This window comes from Pyrus communis, chromosome 7, assembly GCF_041283825.1.
Source record: "Pyrus communis isolate YQ-2024b chromosome 7, ASM4128382v1, whole genome shotgun sequence".
NCBI lineage: Eukaryota > Viridiplantae > Streptophyta > Magnoliopsida > Rosales > Rosaceae > Pyrus > Pyrus communis.
The window spans coordinates 20,005,573-20,030,449 of record NC_142571.1 but is presented as its reverse complement, the minus strand read 5'-3'; the positions used below and the strand labels follow the sequence as shown (position 1 = coordinate 20,030,449).

At 38.3% G+C, this 24,877-nt stretch overlaps 1 pseudogene; it reads left to right on the top strand.

Annotated features, from left to right (window-relative positions):
- The first annotated feature begins 6,082 nt into the window (after positions 1 to 6,082).
- On the top strand, positions 6,083 to 7,441 carry LOC137740491 (uncharacterized; annotated as a pseudogene).
- Positions 7,442 to 24,877: the final 17,436 nt, after the last annotated feature.

Below are 24,877 nucleotides of genomic sequence, written 5' to 3'. Positions count from 1 at the left end.
GATGCTTGAAAGATGAATCATTAGGCCATCTCCAACCAAAAGAGATATGTTTAGCCTCCGTCCAGATTGCTCTGCAAGAAATTATTTTTTAGTGAACAATGTCAGTCTATATTCATATACCATCTCCAACTGAATGAGGTTATTTTTTAGTCCCCTTAATAATTTATTAATTTTAAGTTTGTTCTTTAATTTTATTGGTTAATTGAATTAAACTGCCATATTTCTAAATGAATAACTCTTCATATTTCTTATCTTTATGTAATTTTAATAATTTTTCGGAATGCTCTGTTTGTTTGGCTTCAAAAAAATAATTAATTAATTTTTCGGATAAGAGTTTAAAGACTGTGAAGAATTGAAATAAAATAAGGTAAAATAGTGTGGAATGGTGAAAATGATGTGAGAAATAGAGTAGAAATGACTTATATATTTATAAGAAACAAACTAGAATTTTTTTTTTTTTTTTTTTAAATTCATCTAAAAAAAAAAAAAATCAAATCCAATGGCTAGCTGATGTCAGCTAGCAAATGGGTTGCTGACAGCTAGGCCCAACATTTCGGGTTGGTTGGCTAAGAATGCCCAGCCCACTGGCCATATGCCTGGATTTTGGCCCGGTGGGTTCCAATTTTTTTTTGGCCTAGCCCTCCATTGAAGATGAATTTTGTGTTAAAAAGAGCCATGTTTTGGCCTATGCCCTTTGACCATCTCGGGTTGCTCCATCTGTGCATACTAGTTTCAACTCGTAGTTGTACCATGTACAACCATTTACCCAATATGACGTAGGACTATAAGAGCAATTCAGATCGGCGAATTCTAGATGTGAATGGTAATGTTCGCACGAATAGTGTGTTTATGTGATGAACAATGTTTTTGGAGTTTTTAGAGTTCATCTACGTCTCAAGTATATATCGTTTCATTCAATCAAATTCCTATAGTATCGTGCCTTCTTCTCAGAGTTTGGATTCGTCATTTTGGTTTCCTAGCAACAAGGTGTTTTCTCTTCGGCTTCTCTGTGGAATTGCATTTGCAGAGTTTGGATTTCTCATTTTGGTTTCCTAGCAACAACGGTATTTTCTCTTCGGCTTCTATGTGGAATTGCATTCGTTGTGTGGCTCTGAAAATTCCTTGGGATCACTTGGTGTGGCATAATGCTTGTATTCCGTGTGTGAATTTTGTGTTATAGTCAGCCGTCAAGAATAAGCTAACTACGCTTAACCGCATTGGTCAATTTTCTTCTCGTGCCAATCTCAACGGTGTGCTATGAGATTTTGACTTGGAATCTCATTCATACCTCTTCATTGAATGCCCCTTTACTGAAGGTCTATGGTAGCATGTGTTGATGAGGTGTGGGGTTCCTTGGTTTCATCCTCCATGGCCTTTTTATGTGGACTATGTGGCAGCCCATTGGCGTGGAAAATCCCTTCCCGTGGTGGTTAGAAAGCTCTCTCTTGCAATCACTGTCTATTACATATGGTGTGAAAGGAATAACTGCATGTTCAACAATTGTAGAAAAACCCCCTGCTGCTATTCTTCAGTCGATCACTAATATGATCCGGTATCGGCTATGTACTTTGCATGTTACGCTCTCCACCTTTAACATGATGGTCCTCCATAACAAAAAAAATGTTGTTCCTTAGGCTCTAGGCCTTCTTGTCATCTTTCCCTACGTGGTTTAGGCTTTGTTTTGGGATTCTTTTCCCTTTCGTTTGTGGGTGCTTTGAGAGTTTCTCTGTGCCTGCTTTATGTTTCATGGTCTCTTTGGGCTTTGCCCCGTTGATATTACTCTTTATTTAACAAAAAAAAAAATTGACATAATTAAGATTGATTTCAAGCGTTTAACAACGCCCAATCACACACATCACTACAAGAAAAGTTGGCAATAATCACTAACATTGGTTAACTTTTCTTGTCATACATGCATGAACATCTCCAAGGTATACGAGTTATACGATTCTCCAAAATTATAGTTTCTACAATAACCTAAATCTTTTTTTTTTTTTTTTTCGTCAAAACCTAAATTATTTAATGAAACCAATTAATTTGATTATTTTCCATTTGGTTTTGAGAAATGCTAAGGAGACTCTTAAAGTGTGACTTTTCATAGACTCTGTCATCTCATAATTTAACATTAATTTTCATGTCAATATTATAAAATATTATGCCAAAAACATGATGTGGTAAAAAATTTATCGAGAATTGTACTTTTAAGAGAGTGACTCTAAAGGAATCGTGGACTGCATAACAAAAAAGAGTGTTAGTGTTATGTGGAAAATTTTCTCTTGGAGGCTTTGGTCGTTTCGCAATGCTGTCAGATGCGCTGGGTGTCACGGCAGACAAATAGAGCAGCTCATGCGGCTGCAGCGAGGGTGAGAACCCACAGATGGGCGTTGGTTCTTGTTCTTTCAAGAGATGGGCTTCCTTGGCCCCTTTTAAGTAGGTTTTTTTTTTTTTTTTTAACTGGATGGCTTGGGGCCATCCTTTTGTGCCTTTTGAGGCTTGGCAGTGCTTTCCTCTTACCCTTTTTTATTTTTATTTATTTTTATTTATTTATTTATTATTATTATTATTATTATTATTTTCTTTTTATAGGAGTTTAAATGTATCAACTATTTGAACATGGGATATCATTGTTCATGTTTAGTTCTGTTTCTTGAACATGGGATATCATTGTCCATGTTTAGTTCTGTTTCTTGAACATGGGATATCATTGTCCATGTTTAGTCTCCTAATTAGCATTTCTCTTTGGTTTTAGTAGTTAATTACTGTTGTATCATCATATTATCGAAAATCAAGAGTCAACGACTGTGGAGCGTCCATTAATTGCTTATTGTATAACAATGAATTCTAACCTTCTCATTTACAATACTTAATCATTAATAAAATAACGTCTAGTGAGATACATATCATTTGTGCTAAAATGGGTCTCCAATGATGACGACCTATAGCTCGGATAAGCTATGGCTAAAATCACGGCTCCGATAAGTTAAAAGAAAAACCAAATTTCAGAAAGAAGCAAACTCGTCGATCTCTCATATCTCACAAAGGCTATCCCACGAAATCACATGGAAGAACTTATAACAGAAAGATTGTAAACAAGAAAGCAAGAGAAATGAAGAAATTGTGTTTCAACTATATACTCTTTTCGCAAGTTCCGACGAGCTTTTTATATTCTCCCACATATATATACGCAATTCCTTTACTTGTGCTCGAAGGCTTTGTTGCCCGATGTCACATTGTATATATAAAAAGTATTAACCCTATCAATGAAATCCATCTAATTATATCAAATCATAAATATGGTATCAATGAAAACATTCTTGTGTTCGGCCTCCCTCTCTCTCCTTTTTCACGTCAAACACTTACTCTCAAAGTACTTAATTTCAAGCCCTAAAAGATTATCAACTACATCCGATTGGTGTGCTAGAGAAATGTAATGCGGAAATAAAGACAAAATAGCTAGGTTGGAGAAATACAGCAGCAAAAATCAAATTGTGCCAAATTGTGCACCACCGTTTGAACAAATTGTCCTCTATCGCTCTAGTTTTTCTCAATTGTTGGAGAATTTGTGAGGAGTCAACCATGCTTAGGAAACAATATCTATCGTATTAAGTGGAGCATTTTGTTTAATTAACAAATATCTTGTAGAGCCACTTAGTACTGCGGTATAATGTTATTTCTATTCACTTGTAAGTGAGAGGTCTTAAATTCGATTCTCGCCAAAAGTGAAGTTGAACCACATTATTTTGGCAGACCCATTGTGAGGCTTAGTCCACTCCCTTACGGTAAATACTATTGTTTAAAAAAAAAAAAAAAAAAAAAACTGTCTTATAGTTTACAAAACCGAACATGATTTGGATACAACGATTATTTGAAAACTGCACGTCACACACCTATTTGGTTTGTGTCAATTAAAATAAATATTAATTAAAGGTATCTTTATTTCATTTGCCTTAACTGGCATAGGGTCAAATAAAATTTCAAAGTCGGGATAAACTCTATTGGGGTCAGTAGCCGCCATTGCTCCATATCGACTCCGCTACTGTTGTACCCGTATTTTTAATTTCACCAATTTAGTACTATTACCTTCCAAAATTCCCGCAATTAGCCATTAGGTGCGGTCGGCCGTTACTTAATTGGTAACTTTTCTAATAGTATTAGTTACTTCAGCATGCATGTCATCAATGCTGAAAATGCAGTGCAGATGTTTTAAAGAGTTGATGCAGCAAAGAACATTTGGTATGAACCTGTTTGGTCAATTGAACGGGATTGGACCTTAGAAATATGATTGGATTGGTAAGGGTTTGTAAAACAAGATTCGTTAGACAACCCACTCTATTGTAGATTCATAACCCATCATACCAATCATGTTCCTCTTAAATTTTGACACACCAAATAGCTGATGGGACTCAAGTTCATTTTAATTGATCACAACCTATCTCATCCAGCCAACCAAATGGGAGCCTAAGGTCCTATATACATCTCAAGTTCTCTATTATATTTTTTTTTACCATTTTCTATCCATCTTAAGGAAACATGCTTACAACTTAAGAAATCTTTGGTAAAAATATGAAAGACTTTAAAGGGCAGTGACTGAAAAAGTATAATTATTGGATAGTGAGAACAGAGAAGCTCTTACACAAAAGAAGGAAATGTTGTTCACTCTCCGCAAAGAGTTTGATAAACTATTGTCAAGTGCATGGAAGATCTCGTGAGCTCCACATTCGGATCAAGCAACAACGAACCATATATGGAAGCAAGGCACGTCTTGTTCCATACCCCGACAATGGCCTCCGGCCATGTCTCACTTGGTCTCGTAGAGATGTTGAGATGGTAAAAGTCGGAAGCCCTTGAGGGGGAGAGAACAACCAGTGCTTTGAAGCTTGATGTATTAAGAGACCTGCAAATACTTGTTATCCTTCTAAATTTTGAGCTACGACCATGCATATTTATAGGTTGTAGATGTGTAATTATTGTAAGCGCCGATTATATATAATTGTTCTTTAACAACATGCAGAGGACAGGTATCCTAGTACATGTTACGCAAAACATGATAAATATGATCGGCACATACAATAATTTTTCGTGCGATGGAAAAGAGATGAAGTTGGACATAGACTATGAGCAATTTTGAGGATGTGAAAGGGAAAAAACTCACATCAGTTAAAAGAGAAACACTGCAAGAGCTTATAAAGGTTGGGCTACTCTCCCGAGGTATTGCTAATTGGTTTATGGTGGAACCATGATATTACCGTATTAGAGATTGATAATGTATGAAGTTCAATGGCCACACATGCTCCACGTCGCCTAATTCGTGTTGTCCACGTATTTGGCTTAAAAATTCATCACACGTAGGTGAGGGGGCGTGTGAGGATTTGAAGGAAAAAAAGTCCTATATTAGTGAAATGAGAAACCTTGCAAGGGCTTATGTTGAGTTATTCTCTGTATTACCAATTGGTTTTATGATGGAACCCAACTTTCTTTAGCAATGTGGGTGGAGACATGTGCTGCACTTGATATGAGTGGCATAACAAGAGATCCTTAGTGATTGTCTCCCAAAACCAAATGGACGAAAGCAGGTGGCTCTTAGGAGCCTATGCAAATGATCAATCACCAGAAATTCAGAACTGAAGAATAATAACAGTGGTTTATTGTATTAGGTATCGATTGTTGACTTGTATTAGGATTCCTGTAATTATGGGATTCCTACTATATTAAGTTTCCTAGTTTAGGATGTAATTATTCTTCCCTTATTCTTTCCCATATTTGTATAGGGTTGTATATATACCTGTTTTAAGATGAAATACAATTATCATTGAAAAGCATTATTTCTTCTTGGTATCAAGAGCCAGATTAGAAAGAAACACTGAACCCTAATTATTTTTTTTTTTCTTTTTTCTCTGCCGTATACCTGATCCATTGCAGCGAGCAACCCTAGGGTTGTTGCTGCCCATTCTCTGACCCATTGCAGCGAGCCCCAGATTGGTGGTTACTGCCCTGTTGCTTCGTCCCACGTGTTCTAGATCTCTTCCCTGCTGCTGTTTGGTTTTCTGCCGAGTCTTGTGTCAGTCAACACCGGAGTGGACATATGGCTGAAGAAAAGGGGGCTGGGTCTCAGATTGTTTCAGTGGCTGCTCCAATTATGGTGCAGTCAGAGAATTCAAGCTTTAATATTGGTATGGTTTTGGATGAAAGGAACTATGATTTATGGGCTCCTCTCATTCAAATTCATATTGCTGGAAGGAAGAAGATGGGATATCTTCGTGGGTCTATCAAGGCACCTAGCGAAGACGATCCTAAATATGATGATTGGTTTTCTGAAGATCAAAAAAATTAAAAGTTGGCTTTTGTCTTCAATGAAGCCTGAAATTATGAAACGGTACATTCGGTTGTCTACATCGAAGGAGATTTGGGACTCCTTGAAGGCAGCCTACTTTGATGAGAATGACGAGGCTAGAATTTATTTGTTGAATCAGAAGGCATCCCGTCTTCGTCAGCATGGCCGGTCCTTAGCTACCTATTTTGGGGAGCTCAATGAGATATTCCAAGAGTTGGATCACTTTAACAAAGTATCCATGGAGTGTGAGAATGACATCAAAGTGTTTCAGAAATCCACTGAGAGACAACAGGTCTATGTGTTTCTTGGTGGTCTCGATGATGTTTTTGATCAGGTGCGTGGAGAAGTGCTGCGGAAGGATCCCCCACTTGGCCTGCAGGCTTCTTATGCATATGTTCGTCGAGAAGCCGATCGAAAGGAAGCAATGAAGCCAGAGGTTGAAAAGGGGGAGCCCGCTGCCATGGCAGCAAGGGCCCGTGGCTCATCTCTTGGGTCGAACCGCGAAGGGGTACAACACCGGCCTGGATCATCTCGGCCTAGCCAGACAAGCCGGGATCGTCCACAAGGTAAGTGCCCACACTGTGGCCTGACGGGACACTCCAAGAGTCGTTGTTTTGAGCTGATTGGATATCCCGAGAATTGGGATAAGACCCGTGATCCTCGGTGCAACCAATCTCGCGCCTCCATTGCCGAAACTAAGAATGATTCGGATCAGATAGCAGACAAGGCCTCTGCCATGATAGCTGCGGCAGGAAGTGATGGTAAGGCCCTAAGTACTTCTACTTCTGTTATGAATAATACATGGATAATTGATTCCGGAGCTACTGAACATATGACTTGTGATTCTAGACAGGTTCCATCACTAAACACATCCCCACACACCGAGGTCAATGTTGCTAATGGTAATGCCGTCCCTGTTATTGGGGAGGGCACTGTTTCCCTTTCCGATACCATGAAACTGGATACTGTTCTTGTGGTTCCCTCTCTAAATTATAATTTGTTGTCCGTTGCTCAAATAACCCTTGCCTTACATTGTTTGGTTATTTTTTGGCCCTATTTTTGTGTTTTTAAGGACATCCGGACGCGGAAGACGATTGGTTATGGTATTAGAAGAGGGAAACTTTACTACTTGGAGTTGACCACCAGTAGTTCTAGCTTGCTGACTCAAGCTCTTTCCGTTGATGATCCTCGAGGAGTTACTAATAAAGTGTCAGACATCTGGATGTGGCACCGGCGCCTTGGGCATGCTTCCTTTGGTTATCTACAGAAGTTATTTCCTAGTTTATTTGTCAAGAATGATGTTTCTCAGTTTAAGTGTGATGTTTGTGAACTGGCTAAGAGCCATCGAACCTCTTTTCCCCCCAGTTTAAATAAAAGTACCATTCCTTTTATGATTGTGCATTCTGATGTATGGGGACCGTCAAAAGTAGCTACTCTTGGTGGTGTTCATTGGTTTGTTACTTTTATTGATGATTGTACCTGAATGACTTGGGTTATTCTGTTAAAGTCGAAGAGTGAAGTTAGTTTGGCCTTTCAACGGTTCCACAAAATGGTTGCTGTACAATACAACAGGCATATCCAGGTTCTTCGTAGTGACAATGGGGGAGAATATGTTAATATGGAACTTCATTCATTCTTAGAGTTGCATGGCATTGTTCATCAGACTACGTGCCCATATACTCCTCAACAAAATGGTGTTGCAGAGAGGAAAAATCGACACTTGTTAGAAATGGTTCGTGCCTCCCTCATTTCGGCCCATCTGCCCCTCCATTATTGGGGAAAGGCACTTACGTCCGCCGCTTACCTTATTAATCGTCTTCCATCTCGGACTCTCACCTTCCATACGCCATTTCAGGCCCTCACATCTCAGACTAGCAGCCCTCCAACTCCCAATCTTCCCCCACGGGTCATTGGGTGTGTTGCGTTTGTTCACCTCCATCCACCTCACCGGAAGACTAAACTGGAACCTAGAGCTCTTCGTTGTGTTTTTTTGGGGTATGCTACTACCCAGAAAGGGTATCGTTGTTATCATCCTTCGAGTAAAAAAATGTTCATTACTCAGGATGTGAGTTTTCACGAGGATGAGATGTTTTTTCGTTCCTCCACGTCCTCACTTCAGGGGGAGTACCGAGAGAGTGAAGTTCTGACTCGAGAGGGTGATGTTCTGACCTTTGATTATTTTCCCGTGACGAGAAATGAGCTGTGCGAAGAGCAGCCCTCGCAGTCTGCACAGTTGGAGCCCACGGCAATTGAAGGGCAGCAGCCCATGGTTGGTGATCAGCCCATGTTTGGTGAGCAGCCCACTGAACAGCGGGAATTAATTCAGGAGGTGGACCAACTCACGGGTTCCACAGGTTCTGGGTTTGAGATTGAGCCCACGGGTCCCACAAATTTTGGTCTTGAAAGTAAGCAGCAGCCCGTGTTTGGCAATGGGACCGAGCAGTGTTTTTCACAAGATTCTTCTTCAGGTGTCATATCAGGTCAAGGCACAAACTCGTCTTCTATTAATTCTCATAACCAATCGTCTCCTACACCGGATGCACCTCAATTTCGTCGCCTTCCAGAGCGTGTTAACCGAGGTATCCCCAAACCCACTTATGAGGCAGATCCTAAGTGTAAACACAAGTATTCCTTGAGTGAACTAAATTCAGATTCAAAGGTCAGATACCCATTAAACAACTATGTGTCTACCTGTCACCTGTCAGAATCAAATAAGTCATTTGTATATCAATTATCTACTGTATCTATTCCTAACAGTGTGCAGGAGGCTTTAGCAGATTCTCGCTGGAAAGATGCAATGAACGAGGAATTGAGGTCATTGAAGAAGAATGCTACCTGGGAAATAACTGACTTGCCAGCTGGAAAGAAATCTGTAGGATGTAAATGGGTTTATACAGTGAAATACAAAGCCGATGGAACGGTAGATCGCTTTAAAGCACGATTGGTGGCAAAGGGGTATACACAGAAATATGGCATCGACTACACTGATACGTTCGCACCAGTGGCAAAGATCAATACAGTTCGTGTTCTACTGTCCGTAGCAGCAAATCTGGGTTGGCCTCTGCAACAGTTCGATGTAAAAAATGCATTCCTCCATGGAGATCTAACTGAGGAGATTTACATGGACCTTCCATCAGGGTGCAATGATTCGGACATACGGAAACGGAAGGTATGTAGGCTCAAGAAATCTTTGTATGGGTTAAAGCAATCTCCAAGAGCTTGGTTTGGTAGGTTTACCAAGTCTATGAGGGCATTTGGGTATAGGCAAAGTAATTGGGATCACATGTTATTCCTGAAACGCCAGAACGGAAAGGTTACAGTTCTCATTGTATATGTGGATGATATGGTGGTTACTGGTAACGATCTGGTTGAGCAAGCAGCCTTGAAGAATTATTTGTCCACAGAATTTGAGATGAAAGATCTTGGTTCTTTGAAATATTTCCTTGGGATTGAAGTATCGAGATGCAAGTCCGGGATATTTCTATCACAAAGGAAGTATGTTCTTGACTTGTTGGAAGAAACCGGTATGACGGCGTGCAAGCCGGTGTCTACTCCTTTGGCCGAAGGAGTGAAGTTGGGTATCGATCAGAACCAAGTACCGGTTGATAAAGGGAGGTATCAAAGGTTGGTAGGAAGATTAATGTACTTGGCCCACACTAGGCCGGATCTTGCTCATGCCTTAAGTGTTATTAGTCAATATATGCACAATCCAGGAGAACAACACATGAGTGCAGTTATGAGAATATTGAGTTACTTGAAAGGGAGCCCTGGTAAAGGAATTTTATTTCGAAAAATTGGGCATTTCAACATTGAGTGTTATACTGATGCTGATTGGGCAGGATCAACGGATGATAGGCGCTCAACGTCCGGGTATTTCACCTTCGTTGGGGGAAATCTAGTAACGTGGCGGAGCAAGAAGCAGAATGTTGTCTCAAGGTTAAGTGCAGAATCCGAATTTAGAGGCATGGCACTCGGTATTTGTGAACTATTGTGGCTTCGGTTTCTGTTACAAGATTTGGGGGTCAAACATGATCAGCCGATGAAGTTGTTTTGTGACAATAAAGCTGCTCGTGATATTGCTCATAATCCCGTGCAACATGATAGGACTAAGCATGTAGAGGTTGACCGGTTCTTTGTTAAAGAGAAGCTGGATAGTAAAGTAATTGAAGTTCCTCCCATAGGAACGGACGACCAAGTCGCAGATATTCTCACGAATGCGGTTTCTAGTGACAAGTTCTCCAGGTTTCTAGACAAGTTGGGCATGTGCAACATCTATGCACCAACTTGAGGGGGAGTGTTGACTTGTATTAGGATTCCTGTAATTATGGGATTCCTACTATATTAAGTTTCCTAGTTTAGGATGTAATTATTCTTCCCTTATTCTTTCCCATATTTGTATAGGGTTGTATATATACCTGTTTTAAGATGAAATACAATTATCATTGAAAAGCATTATTTCTTCTTCGATCTCCTACCATAGAAGGAAATAATATTATTCCTCATCATTTTCATATAGATATATTCAACACTAATTCCACAAACGAATATAATGTGCAATTTGGAACTTAAATATTTTAAAGCTATCAGTTTCTTCATCCAATCACAAAGGTTTGAAAACATGAGCCAGCTTCCAAAACATCTTGAATCCTTTGCTTTCACACCTCTTCGTCAATCCCAAATGACATGTTCAGAAACTGCACTATGTGCCGCATCTCACCCCTAAGCTTCACTTGAAAGTTCAGACCACCTTAGCTATAGTTAATTAATTGATTAACATTAGCAAGAACTATTAATTAGTGGAGGTTTACGTAAGAATATAAGGAGGACCAAGTGTCTCTGTCCACCTCATTATCTCTTTGTTTCATTCGGGTTGTATATATCTGCTCAGATTATTGTTAATTTTTCTGGTGTTTTCCTACTTGCTCGGATCGATTACTTCACTATCCATCTATTCGCCTCAAAACAAGTGACGAGTATAAGTATAATTAATCTACTTGGATTAATTATTTTTTATTTATGTACTGCTTATACTTCACCATACATGAAACCCTACCTTTTGTTTTGGTCGAAAACATATGAAACCCTGGCTACTACTAGTTTGGAACGAAAATGAACAGTGAACCTGCGTGGCGGCCCAAAATCTAAGAGTTACTGGTTGCTTCATCTATTACATATAAAGCGAATATAGCAATGAACAGTGCCGATTTGTTGCTTAATCAATTACATATAAAGCGAATAGAGCAATGAACGACTTCGACAAAAATATGAGGACAAAATTGCCGCTTAACCAAAAAAAAAATCCAAAAACAGCTCAATATAATATATCAAATAATGCAGGGGTAATTTAGTAATTTGATTATCATAAAATATAATATAAATATAAGTAGGAAGAGAGAAAAGAATAAAAAAAAATAGAAGGATCAGTGAAAGTTGATGGTGCCCACATGAAGGGAAGAGAAAAATATAATAAAAAAAAAGGAAATTCATGAATATTGTGTTCAAAACAACAATAGGCTATGATTCAATAAGTTGTTTATTAAATATTATTTTCTCAATTTTTAAACATGTTCAAAACATTTTGAGAGACGTGTAATGCTAGTTATAAAAAAAAATTCTTTCACAAGCGGATAATAATGTGATTAAATTACATTAAATCAGTTGTCAAATGATTATTTTTTTTTTCTTTTAACAAACGATATTATCTACACTAAAGGGGAGGTGTGGGCTGAGCCTCACAATAAACTAGCAATAATGTAATTCAATCAGTTGTTTATTACATATTATTTTCTCCATTTTTAAACATGTTCAAAACATCTTAACTTACAAAATAAAAGGTCTTTCACACGCGGATAATAATGTGATTAAATTAGTTGTCAAATGATTTTTATTTTATGATTTTTATTTTATTTTTAACAAATGATATTATCTACACTAAGGGGGAGGAGAGTGGGCTTAACCTCAAAATGGGCTAGCAATAATGTGATTCAATCAATTGTTTATTAAATAGTATTTTCTCTATTCTTAATGTAAATTCTATAGAGATCGATTTTATTATGTGAATTCACCTGTTTTAATTGGTCTATGAAGGGTTTCTTCTAGCATGATATAAGATTATTCATTTACTTCAAATATTTGACTTTCCTTTTGTCAATTTACGTATATAAATACATTTAAAATGTATGAGTCGCTCGTAATATGTTGTGGTTCAAAAAATGCCTTCGTCATTTTAATTAGTTTTTTTGTGCTTTTTTTTTTAAATTAATAACTCACAATAAGATAGTAATAATGTGATTCAATTTCTCTACTTTAAAACACGTTCAAAACATCTTAAGAGGCATGTAATACCGGTTATAAAAAAAGTCTTTTCCACACGGATAATAATGTGATTAAATTAGTTGTCAAATGATCTGTTTTTTTTTTTTTTTTTAAACAAACGATATTATCTACACTAAGGGGGAAGGGGAATTGTTACATGGAAGCTGTGGGCAGTAAACCTACTCATAATCAGAGTATGAGGGAATTTTGCAGGAGGTTTTTGCAGGAAAAGTACTTTTTGATGACAAAAACTCGTAAATTCAAAGGGATCAAAGAAGGCTGTTCAAGTGGGAACTCGGCTCTCGCCAACAATCACATCAGCCACTTGGCAAATAGGGGATGTACTAGAACTAGAAAAGCTTAACTCTCCATGAAGAAAGCTCTATAAAAGCTGCGGAAGAACGAGAAATGACACTCATTCAACTCTTAGAAACACCCTTAAAGGCTTTGTCACTTTCCTTACATTCCTTTTGTAGTCCAGGCACCACCTTTATAGTCTTTAGGTCTGCTACATTCCATTTGTGGTATCGATTCTATTGTTATTATTTTCTTTGTTCTCTCTTCACCAAGCTTGTAATTTGTACCTAGGAGAAGTGTGTCTGACATGCAACTAACCTTGGCCAAAGAAGTTGAAACTTTGTTTAAACCCTTATATTTGTTGCCTATCGTATCAATTATCACTTTTACATACATTGTATTGTCATTTCCCTTCATTTTTTATGGATTATTACCAGCTTTTCATTCTGAATAACGACTTAGTATTTGCTTGTCTTTACTTTTGTTTTATTTCTTTTTAACTAACCATGATGAATTAGTTCACATTGGTGATGTTAATTCATATCAACTTAGCATTTAGCACAAACTAAAAGTCCTTGGCTTCAAGGCAAAGAAAAGAACTTATTATAGACTTAACCCCTCTGTAAACAATCTTTTGGTTAAAGAGGTTTAGGTAACTTATGGTGCAAGTAATTGATCCACTTACACACAAAACAACTTACAATCTGTTGGCCTTGACCAATGATGGCACACCCGACATTCTATTAACTTTGTAAGAGAGCCTAAGATCCTAACAAAGGCTTCACTAAGGCACCTTTCAAATTTAACACCAGAGTCCACCATTCATGCAGGAGGAGTTATGCGAGGCACATATCCAGCCGAACATAATTTTGGCACGCCTGGTGGGACTAATCATGTTGCATGTCAAGAAGCAAAAGGAATAGAGATTCTAGAAGAAGATACAAAGCATTACCTTACCTTCACAAGGGGGGTTCAGATAGCAGACCAACAGGAAGAGCCAACCTCCTCATAGAGTCCTGAGATGGCAGGGAACCCAATTCAATCAGAAGGATAGGGCAATAGAGTGACAAATGAAGATTTGCAGTCTACCATGATCCAAGTGCTAAGGAGCATGAAAAAGATTTCTGTGGAAACTTGAGGAGAGGTTAGTAGGTTGTGTTCAATTACTAGGGCTTTACAAAGGAAGTTGGAAGTGGAGTTTTCCACACCAACTTATGCAGTAAAAAACAACTTAGCTGAGGAAGGTCCGTGATTGAGTCTGGAGAAATAAGATATTGCAACAACTATTCCACCTTTGACCAATGAGAGAGGGAGAAGAGGAAAAGCCAAAGAAGAATTAGTGATCATCTATGGTTTGACCTTAGAAAAGTCAGTGATCACCCATGGACCGTGTTGAACCATATATTTTCACAAAGAAAATAAATAATGGACCTTAACAAAAAAAACAAAAAAAAAAAAAGTTTTTTTAGGGGGGGAGGGGGATGGGATGGTGGGATCAAAGAAAAAAGTGTAGAAGTGTTTTACGGGTCAAAAAAAAAGGTGGGTGGGTTGGGGGGGGGGGGGTGGTGGTGGGGGTGGGGTATGGTGGGATCAAAGAGGTGGTTGGCTTCTAGAAAATCTCAAAGTCCCACGCCTTCAACTAGAGCCAATGTGTTGCCTCTTCCAAACGGCTCCGCTTTGAAAAAAATGAACAAGGGTTAACATGTGTCGAGTGAATTATTTGTTCTCGTAATAATTTTTTTCTCAACATAATTTTTGGCACGTTTGGTGGGACCCATTCATCTTTTCATCTCTAATTATGAATAAATGAAATGTGCACTAGATGTTTTCTTATAGGAAACAAGACAGCACCACAAGTCCTTATTTACTTCTGATAAGATTAAAAGCACACCACAAAGTAGCACACAAATGTTCTATTGATTTTCCTTAATAACATTAAGATTTGTCAATTGTAGCATATGAAAATAAGGGTCTTTCCCGCAAAAGATTGTTTTATCTAACTACTTAAAATGTCACAAAAATTGGGCTGCTGTCCTTACTGGCCAGCCACCGAAAAATAATTATTAGACCAACTTACACTTATCTAAAGTCTACGAAATTTTATATACAAACACTAGACACACAGAGCTATATTCACACAAAGTTTTGGAATTTTTGGAGTTGATTTGCTATTTAAATTAAATCGAACAAAAACAGGACAAAAATAGATTTTAAGTAGTTCGCAAATTAAGAAAAACGAGTTAGGGGTATTGCTATCCACCACCAAATAATCATGCAAATATGTTATGTTTCATTCAAATTCCTTTTATTTCCGGATGAAAATGCTCAAGTTGGCTCAATGTTAGAACTCAACTTATTACTCTTTCTTATGTGATATGTTAAGAGAATGGCGTTTTCAACTTAACTTAATCCCTAGCATGCAATCTAGAATGGTGTGTTCATAGATTTAACAAGTAGAAATCATTAAGAACGAAAAGAGTTTGGGTCATCACAAGGCATCGTAAGTACTAGTGTTGTTTTACTTATCCTAGAAATTGATTCACATGTTAACCGCAATTAACAAGTACTACTCTAGAACATATGTAGGTTCTCATTTGACAAGGGCAGGCACACACATATTCATAGCATTAGAATCCTAGATATGCTTACTAAGTATGCATCCGGAGAAAACACATAAAGAATTCATCAATGAGACAAGTAGTGAACCAATTTTCATCCATTCATAAAAGTAATTCAAACAAAATGTCATAACTAACTTGCAATCATATTCGGGGCTTCAAAACAGCCCCTAACTACTAAAAATTTAGTTACACAATCCTTAAGTTAAAACAAAAGATAGACATGAGTTTGAGAAAATAGAACCGAAAGAAATCGACTGAGGACATTTTAACTCACCCACTAATAGCCATTTAGTGATGACAATAAGTGAGAGGAAATGGTAAAACAATTGTAACTCCTTGGGTAGCCTTTATGCCAATTACTCCCTCTTAATCCTCATCTTTAATTCCATTCCCTTTTATATTTGAATAAGTGTCAGCTGGTTTGTTCTTGACTACATCAGTTTTGGCTGCTAGATTTATTGGATTTATTGCTTTCAATGCTTTCTTGTCAGTTATAAACTGCTCAGCCTCTTGGGAACCTTTCAGTGTTAAAAAGGCCATAACTTCTTCTAGAAAAATGATATGAATAATCTGTGAATTTCTCCAGAAAATAGACATCTGTAGCTTTCCAAGCATATAAGGCTCATTCTCTAATTCATTCTGAGCTGTCCGTAACTTGCTTCCAAAGTCAGCTGACCTGCACATGCAGTTTTGACGAAATTGTTACTTAAAATCCCTCTTGTGCTATTTTTCTTTTCTTTGCTTGACAAATCCTACAAAACACAAAAACAAAGTAAATAGCTTAAAAATATAAGGAACTAACTAAGAAAAGACAAGTGAATTTGATGTAAAATATATATAAATATGAGCTTATCAACTTCCATGAGCTTCTCACAACTCATTTCAAGGCTGGACGTGCACCAATCTCACTCAATGTCCAAAAGCTAACTCCTGGAGTCGAAGCCAGCAAGGCAACTGTCAAATTCGTGAAGCCTATGTAGAAGAAGATTCCATCAAAGATCCCAAAAAATGCGAAGAATCGAGTTCCTAAAAGCTCTTAGGAAGAAAATATGTGAAGATGCTCTCATGGAAGCTACTGAAGGCATCTCAACTGTAGCAAGGCTCCATTTGCATCAACCAAAGCCGTGAAAGCCAAAAATTGCAGAGTCATCAAGACCAACGCACTTGCAGATGATAAAGCTTGCACCACAACTAAAATTGTGATTGGCTCAACCCAATCACGTTTATCACTGCGGAGCTTGTGAGGGTGGCTTCTTGTAAAGAAGAAGAAAAAAATACCACAAGGTGCAAACAACTTGCCAAGAGAGATAATACCATCTCAAATACCCAATCGCAAGCACAATATATTGAGGGTAAAGTGATAAATCATGTTAAGTTAAAGAAAAAGGATCCGGAAAAATATGTCAACAATGAAACAATGAGAGTTCAAGCCCACATACAATGGCATCTCCAAAATCTCAAGTCAAGTAATGGGACTTCATGCTAGCTCAAAATCATAGGGGGCATTCCTCGATCTCCAAGCCAAGCCACGACCATGTATAGGAACTATCAAGCAATCAATGACTTAAGCAAGACTACATGAGTCTCGTTACAAGGTATTTACCTCGAACAACATCTCTAAATGGTTGAAGAGCAAAAATGAAGACGCCGAGTCTATGCCCGAAATTGCAGCATTAATTGCATGGCTAGCTGCTAAGGCTAACAATAATGCTGACAAATCAATTGAATTTATCCACAACACACGACCAGGGGCACTTGAAATAAAAGACCGGGGTAAGCTACTATTGATGAACTTCGACACTAATTGGGACTAAATTCTTCACAAAATGTGCCTATGAGCTCTCTAATGCCAATGGGAAATTCATATACCCATGCATCAATGGAAAGCTTATGAAGAAGCTTTATGCCTAAATAGTGCCTAAAGAACTCTAAGAGGAAGGCATATATAGAGGACGCAAGCAAAGGAAAAAATCATTTCCTCTGAACTAAGTATGGCTTAATCCTTCAAAAGGGTATGTAGGCAGCCTAGCATTAAAGCTAAGTGCAGCAGTAAAAACCAAATTCCTAAAAATCAAGGCATGAACTGCTTTTGACTTGATTCCTTAATGGGGTAGTTGTCACATCTCAGTTTCAACTCTGCCGTAGCACGATATTGTCCGCTTTGGGCCTCGGCCACGCTTTCACGGTTTGTTTCTGGGAACTCACACGAAAACTTCCCAGTGGATCACCCATCCTGGGAATGCTCTTGCCCGAACTCGCTTAACTTTGAAGTTGCCATGGAACTCGAAGCCAGTGAATTCCCAAAAAGCGTCGTGCTATATGGAGGTGGGCATGTATATATAAAGCACATCACCCCCTCTCCATTGGTTGATGTGGGATGTTACAGTAGTAGGCAATCTAACCCAAAAATTAGATGCAGCCATAAATCACCAAAAACATATTCCTTCCACCAAAAGTATTGCAAGTAAATTGTTGCCTAGTTAGAAGAATGTGTAAATATATCTCATTCATAGTGAAATCAAATTGCAAAAGGAGTTTGCTATGCAAGTCTTCATAGATAAAAAGCTCGAGGGGGATAAGGGTTTTGTGTCTCTTTTCAGTATCACCATGCTCATTGTGGTTAACATTCATCAGTGACCAAGCATGAAACTTTTTGCTTGAACTCTACAAGCTTTGATAACTCCATCATCTGGGGAAAAAACTCAAAAAAATTGGAATTCACTTGGCATACGTCCGCCACCTAACTCTACTTTCCATAGGGACAACGAGCTTGATAAAGTCCAATGGAAGATATCAGTCTTACGTTTGGCCCTTAGAAAATGCTCTTTCTCTCCTGTCAAAAGCTTGCTTAACAGACGAATGTCCGTGCAGATTCATATCTGCAAAAGAAAGGCGCAATACATTAGTCCAAGCCCATAAAAATTATCAAGGCTCATGCATATGAAAATTTCTTATACATGATGCTTGAGGGGGCAACTGTTGAACCATCTATTTTCATAAAGAAAATAAATAATCGACCTTACAAAAAAACGTGTACAAGTGCTTTACAGGTCCAAAAAAAAATAAAAAAATAGGGGATGGTGGGATCAAACCACGTTTTGAGACTTAAGAGGTGGTTGGCTTCCAAAAAATCCCAAAGTCCCAAAGTCCCACGTCTTCAACTAGAGCTAATGTGGTGGCTCTTTTAAATGACTCCATATTAGAAAATGGAATGAGGGTGAACCTTTGTCGAGTGAATTATTTGTTCTCGTAGAATTTGCTCAACAATCCGATCTCAAAGGAGAAGGGGTCTACTGTTAACCTACAGAAAATGTAGTGAGAGAAAGAAGATAGTCGAGAGATTCTAGAGAAAGAAAGAAGTAAACAACAGAAACTTTCAGTATATTGACTTTCTTCCTAGCTAAGTAATCTCATACAACAGTATTTATACACTTCTCAAAGATCCTAACAAACTCTCTAATACGAATACAAGTGGCAGTATCTCAGCCACACTAATCTCATGTTTGGATGATCTTAACATGAGATTGTTACAATGAATATGAAACAGTGGGGAGCTAAGGCCTTTGGTTAAGATATCAGCAAACTGCTCTTTTAAGGACACAAACTGCAGCAAAAGCTTGTTGGTGGCAACTCGCTCACGAACAAAATGCACATTAATTTCAATATGTTTAGTCCGTTGATGTTGTACTGGGTTGAAAGACAGTGCTATAACAGAAAAATTGTCACAAAACAACACAGGAGTTGCAGAAATCGGAAAATGCAGAAATGTAAGGATTTGTTGAATCCAATTAAGTTCTGCTGCAGTAGAAGATAAGGCACGATACTCTGCTTCAGTGGAAGATCTGGATACAGTCTATTGCTTCTTAGAGGACCATGAGATAGGGTTATTTCCTAAGAACACAACTGAGCCTGTTGTAGATTGCCGATCATTGGGATCTCCAGCCCAATCGACATCACTAAAAATATGTATTGCCAAGTCCCCTTTAAAGTAGGTAATGCCAAAAGTCATAGTGCCTTTCAAATACCACAAAATCCTTCTTACAACAGTGAAATGAGAGACCATGGGATTCTGCATAAATTGACAAACTTGATGCATAGAGAAAACTATGTCAGGCCTGGTAAACGTGAGATATTGTACGGCACCTACCACGCTCCTATATAAGGTAGGATTAGAATAAGGTTCACCATCATCCTTGAGTAATCTATTATAAGGCAAACATGGTGTTTCATAAGCTTTGGAGCCAAGCATTTATGTTTTAATATGTAAATCCTGCAAATATTTCTGTTGTGACAGAAATAAACCATTGCCAATCTTGGAAATCTGAATTCCCAGAAAGTAGTGAAGAGGACCTAAGTCCTTGATATCAAATTCAGAGGTTAAGTCACTGATGACTTGCTGCATCTCAGTGGTTGCACTGCCTGTGATGATAATGTCATCAACATATAACAACAAGATCACAATATTAGTACCAGTAGTTTTCACAAATAAGGAGGAATCAGAATATGTGTTATAGAATCCCAACTTAGGCAAAAAAGAAGTAAACCGGTTATTCCATGCCCTCGGGGCTTGTTTTAATCCATAAAGGGATTTATGCAATTGACGTACCAAAGTGGGATTTTAGGGAACCTCAAAGCCAGGTGGCTGAGCCATATACACCTCCTCTTGCAAGATTCCATGAAGAAATGCATTCTTGACATTGAGTTGCTGGAGTGACCAATTAAAGTGAGCAGCAAGTGCTAAAACAATCCTCACTGTGGTGGGTTTAACAACCGGACTAAAGGTCTCACTGTAATCTAGACTAGGTTCTTGACTAAATCCCTTGGCAACCAATCAAGCTTTATGTCGTGCAATTGAACCATCTGAATGTCTCTTGAGTTTGAAAATCCATTTACACCCTACTAAATTCTTGTTGGCTGGTAAAGGAACTAAACTCCATGTTCCTTGAGTATGCAAAGCACTTATCTCCTCCTTCATTGCTTGAAACCACACAGAACTCTTGAGAGCAGTTTTGTAAGTTTTGGGTTCACATATGGACAAGTCAACATCCATAGAAGGAGCAAGTGTAGACAAAAGAACCTTCTTCTTGCTGATACCACTCTTACTCCTAGTCTGCATAGGATGTATATTTAATAGTGATATGGAATGAACCACTTGCAGTGTATTAGGACTATGATCAAGTGCCACAGGGATGGGATTAGTGGTTGAAACTGCACCAGTAATGGACTGAGTAGAGCTCTGTGTATCAAGTAAAGGGGATGTGGGTGGAATGAACGTATTAGATAGGGGAATGGTGACTACATTCTGTGAGGTGACCACAGGCAGATATGGCATAGTAGTAATGGGAACATGATTGATAGAATGGGTTGTGCGTTGTGTCAATAAATCTGTATAAGGAAACTCATGTTCGCTAAACACCACATGTCTAGACACAAAGAATTTATGTTGAGAAACTGCATAACAGATGAACCCTTTGAAGTTTAATGCATACCCCAAAAATACACACTTTGTAGTCTTAGCTTGGAGTTTAGTAGCAGTATATGGTCGTAAGAAAAGATAACAAGCACAGCCAAATGTTCTCAAGTGATGAATCACTGGAACAACACTATATAAAGCTTCAAAAAGAAACTTGTTATGGAGGAGGGGAATAGGCATTCTATTAATGAGATAAATGGCGGTTTAACATGCAAATGACCAAAACTGGGAAGGTAGTTTAGCTGTTTGCAACAAAGTAATTGTGGTTTCAATAACATGTCGGTGTTTTCGCTCAGCCATGCCATTTTGTTCGGGGGTATAAGGACAAGACTTGTGATGGGAAATGCCCTTTTTGAAAAGAAAGGATTGAAGAGACTTGGTAATGTACTCACCCCCACCATCACTTTGCAATATTTTAATGTTTGCAGAAAATTGAGTGAGAACATAAGCATGAAAACCAATAAAGGTGGCACAAAGATCTGATTTATTAATCAAAGGGAATATCCAGGAATACCTGGTACATTCATCAATGAAGGTAACATAGTACCTACATCCATCCACAAATTTACAAGGTGCAGGACCCTAAAGATCACTATGCACTACTTCAAAAGGAGTTATAAATTTATTGACACTTAATGCAAAAGGAAGTTTGCAGAATTTACCCTTTAGACAACTTTGGCACATAACAGGACTGGATTCTTTGGTAAATGCAACTTTTGACTTATGCAACATGAGAGACACAACAAAATTAGATGGATGGCCTAATCTATTGTGCCAAGTAGTAGAGATAACAAGCTGACCAAATAGAGCTTTATTTGGAACAATGCTTTGAGAAGTTGCAGGATACACATTGGCTAGAGATGAGATTAGGTAGAGTCCATTACTGCACAACCCTTTATAGAGCACTCTCCCTGTGACCTTGTCCTGGATCCAAAAACAGAAGGCATCAAATATAAGCCAACAATTATTATCCAAACAAATTCGATGTACTGATAGGAGATTCTGTGTTAATTTGGGGACATATAACACAGAATTCAATTTTGTAGGATGTATAGATGGTTTTAGAACAATACTACCAATGTGGGATACAGGCAAACCTTCACCATTGGCAGTTTGAATGACTTTATTAGTGGGATAAGGAGAGGTGAGAGACAGGTTGAAGAGATCATCAGTCACATGATTTGTTGCGCCGGAATCAGTTATCCACACTTGGGAATTAGATGAAGATGCAACTGGAGGAGATGGGTGTGTCACCATAGTATGGAAAGCCTACATTGGTGCTTGAAACTGAGGTTGTTGTGGGGCATGAAACTGTGATAAGGATCCTTGCTGTGGATAAGAAGACATCGGAGAATATTGATTCCTGTGTTGTCGATAAAAAGCCATCTGAGAGTGGGATGAGCTATTTCTAGCACCAATATAGTTAGGACCCTTGTCATTGTAGAAGCATAACCATGTACTGTGATTAAACCTGCCACAAATTTGACATCTTAACTGCGCAAGAGAATTTGATGGACAAAATGACGCAGAATGGCCATCACTGTTGCAAAGCTGACATGATAATAATGGTGGAGTAGAAGGACTGGATTGCTGCTAATGAGGAAATGAACCAAGAACACCCGGGCTTGGAGTTTGAAGAACATGTGTTTGAGTGGGAAAATATGGCTTGGATGAATAATTCCTGTTATTTTGATGAAACTTGCCCTTGCCCTTGTTTTTGTGAGCATTAAATTGATTGAATCCACCAGATACAAAATTAGATTGATTAGGGGCCCTCTGAGGTGAATTATTTGCAACCATAGCAGTCATAAATGGCACATTAACAGTAGATTCCAGAATAGCTTCTTCAGCAAGTAATTGTGTCCTAAACTATTTTAGAGATATAACATTCTCACGCCCCCGGATTACGGTTCTAAAAGTATTATACTCTGGTGACAAGCCATTTAGTGTAAGAATGACAATATCTTCATCAACAAAATACACCCCAGCAGCAGATAGATAATCTCTAGCCTATTTGATTTTCTGTAAATATTGTGCAACAGAATCAGATCCCTTTTTAATAGTTTGCAGATTGGACTTCATCTGGAATATGCTAGTCTTGGAGACAGTGGAGAATTGTTCTTGCAATTGAATCCAGAGATCCCTAGAGCTTGTACTACCAATGGCACAAGACATAGCCATAGGACTCAAAGAAGCAGTAAGTAACTGCATCAGAGCTTTATCATGCATCATCCAAACCAAATATTCATCACTATCAAAAGAAATTGTGGAGTTGGAAGAATTATCACTAGTCTCCAGATTATCGACGAGGACAAGGTTGAGTGCCGTCGACAAAACCTAGAATTCCATTACTCTCAACCAGTAATTTCATTTGAAAGTGCCAATTGAGATAGTTCGAATCATCCAACTTAACATTCACAGATGTAGAAATTGATGAAACTAGGGCAGTTATTGGAGATTGAAGAAGTTGAAGTTGAGAAGCAGTTACCATTGTTGATGAATTACACGTTGTACAACAACCAAATCTCTGCAGAAATTCTCTGAGACAATGCACCAAACACCTGGAGTGCAAGAATTGAAAAAGGCGAAGACGCAACCAGATTGTAGTTACAAAACACCAGGGAGCAAGAAAACCCTAGAAATCAGAGAAGACGAAGTCAAATCGATCAAGACACTCGTTCACGAAGCAAGAATTCAAAGGAAGACGAAGAAGCTGCAGAAGACTCGGATCGAAGAAGCTGATCAAGCTTTAATGGTGATTGATACCATGTTAACCTACAGAAAATGTAGTGAGAGAAAGAAGATAGTCGAGAGATTCTAGAGAGAGAGAAGTAGACAACATAAACTTTTAGTATATTGATTTTCTTCCTAGCTAAGTAATCTCATACAACAGTATTTATACACTTCTCAAAGATCTTAACAACTCTCTAATATTAATACAAGTGGCAGTATATCAGCCACACAATATATGTCTATCACCTACATGGGTGAATTTGTCCGAGGTAGTCCTAGTCACAAGCATGTTAAGAAACACAATCGAGCAAAATGGAACTAATGCTTTAACATCCAGTTCAAATGGAGGAGCTAGTGGAAATGGTATGCCCGCAATAGTCACTAAACCACTTCCTTATAGGCCTCCACCTATGGTCAATAAAATGAGAGGTGGGACAACCCGATGCAATGCTTGAGATGCCCACTTACTTTGAAAATAGCCCGAAGTAAGGAATATCTCCATCCTTGCCAAGTAATGTGGTAAACAAGCAACTCAGGAATGAGTTAGCTGACTTAAGGAGACAAATAATGCAGAATGCTAGGCCATAAGCCCACTTGATGTTCAGGGTGACCTACCAAAACCCTTACCTTGCATACATTGATGAACAAAAGCTAGCAGCTACAAGCTGAGGTTGTTTGGGGATTCTTTAGTTGGGCTGACTTCTCAATGGTATTCTCTCCTACCTCCTAACTCCATTGCCAACTAGGAGCAAATGAAGATGGCTTTCCATGAGCAATTTTATAGGGTGGAACCTAAAGTAATTATCAATGACATGGCGGAAGTCAAACGGTATGAACATAAGTCCACAAAAGACTTCATGATGAGATTCAGGAAGACTAGAATGAGGTGCCAATTTCCTATAAACCATGGGTAGCTCATAGCCATTGCTCAAAAAGCTTTGAGGTCACCTCTAAGGAAGAAGTTCTATGATGTACATTTCACTGAACTACAAGAATTGGTGAATGTAGCCACTAAATATGATAAATTTTTGGTTGAAGAGTAGCAAATAAAGCATTCTTCAAAACTTGTCCCTTTCTACCAAAATAAAGTTCCAATACACCAATTGG